This window comes from Montipora capricornis, chromosome 1 (genome assembly GCF_036669925.1).
Source record: "Montipora capricornis isolate CH-2021 chromosome 1, ASM3666992v2, whole genome shotgun sequence".
Classification (NCBI taxonomy): domain Eukaryota; kingdom Metazoa; phylum Cnidaria; class Anthozoa; order Scleractinia; family Acroporidae; genus Montipora; species Montipora capricornis.
This window is the reverse complement of record NC_090883.1, coordinates 26,535,532-26,537,410: the sequence shown is the minus strand read 5'-3', so window position 1 is coordinate 26,537,410 and position 1,879 is coordinate 26,535,532.

Genomic DNA, 1,879 nt, shown 5'->3' with positions numbered 1-1,879 from the left:
CAAATTGCTCTCGCCTTCCGCTCATACAACTTTGAGAACTTTCAAATCATCACTCGTGTCAATAAATCACGAAATGCACTCGCATTCATACGATTTCCCATTCCTATAACATACTCAACAGAATATCGCGTTTCTGATTGGTCAATGACAATGTAAAAATAGTTTATAGAGTACTTAAAACCTGTGTCGTGCTTAGCGTGCGGTATTCTGATTGGTCAATGTTGAAAACGAAGGATTCGCTTCTTCAGTTAAACTAACATTGCAAACAAAGTCAAAGCAACTCGGTTGTAAATGTAGACAAAGAAAGTCAAAATGCCCAAGCGAACAAAGGGTTTGGATTGTTGAGAACGACGCTGAGTTTTTTCTTACGTGGTGGCCTTGGTAATACCGTCCAACACAACAATCGCAGGCCGGAACTGGAAACTAAGGAATGTAACGACAGTTTCTCAAATTGGCAGGCTTGCCCGTTTTGAGAACCTTAAAAAAATATCGCTCGATTGTGCCAATGAATCGCGAGATGCACCTGCATATACATATTGTGGTGTCATTTAGCCCTGTGGTAAAAATGAATAGCGCCGGGTCGGAATTTAAACGCGGTGATTTACACACACCAGGTGTTTTGAAAAGAAAATAATCTTCGCACTTATGTGGACAATTTAATTGCCTCTTATTACAAACCCGAAAAATTCAGGTGGCGTGACCCATTCAGGTTAATCCCTTTAAACCACTATTACTTAAAGACAATATAGTCACATTGTGGCGCACACGGCAAATCGGATGTGATGTTAAATGACCGGATATAAGCCACTTTCAAAACAAGCACGTAATGGCCAAGAATAGCCTTCCTCTAGGACTATTTTGTTTTCATTTGTCACCACGGAGAACAAAGAACGTTGTAAGTGCATATCATATATAGTTTTAATAACTGATTAATGCCCAAACCATAGACACTGGCTATACGAACTTGACAACCTCACACGGAGAACCCATGACCACATCATACCTGGATTCAACAGAATCTCAAACATAGGAGTTTCAGTTGTTGTAAACCTTGAAGCCGATTTTCGCTTGAAACTCACAAGGCAAGAAAACGAAGGGCGTACAATTCGATTTTAATTATGCCCATTCTCGTTTACTTGCCAGACCTTTACGCTATCAACTTTCGAGTCACTCCCAGGGGTTTTGGGAAAAAGAGAACATCGCTAATTTGAACTGGGGAACAGAATAACAATGACAAAATATCATAGGGAAAAGGGAACATAAAAACCATAGGGATCAAAAAGCTGAGATCAAGCTCAAGTTGGAAGTAATTTTGGGAACAGGGGAACGGTACACAAGCAAATTTTTAAAGGGAACAAGGCCACCATAACCCCCCCCCCCCCCCCCACACCTGAGAGGGACTCACTTCTCACGCGGCCTATGCGTTTGGCCTTTTATTTTCGTGTGGACCACCAACTGTGCCAATCCATTCTTTTTCTAGAAAGTGTTTATTTTTGATTACGTAAAACGTTAAGAGTTTACCGTTGTATCAAAATTTGTTCTCTCCGTGTTTTGAATAAACTAGTTTGCTTATTTTATCGTGATTAACATCGCGTGACCACCAAAGTAGATACCAGCAACGTAATTTTAACCTTAGCGAGGAAAGGAACGTTTGCAATGCGGAGCGGAATGACAAAGGCTGTCCGTAAATACTCCATTTTGAAATTCCCCAAAAACTGCTGAATAAAAAAAAACAAGAAAAGCATTTCAATATTTAAGCGACGACCCATGTATATCACACTTTAGTTCCCTCGCAGCTTTGTGAATATTCACTTTACTTTGCTTATATAATAGGCTACAAACAAAAGCGCCAATTTAAATTTAGGCATCGCGGTGATGG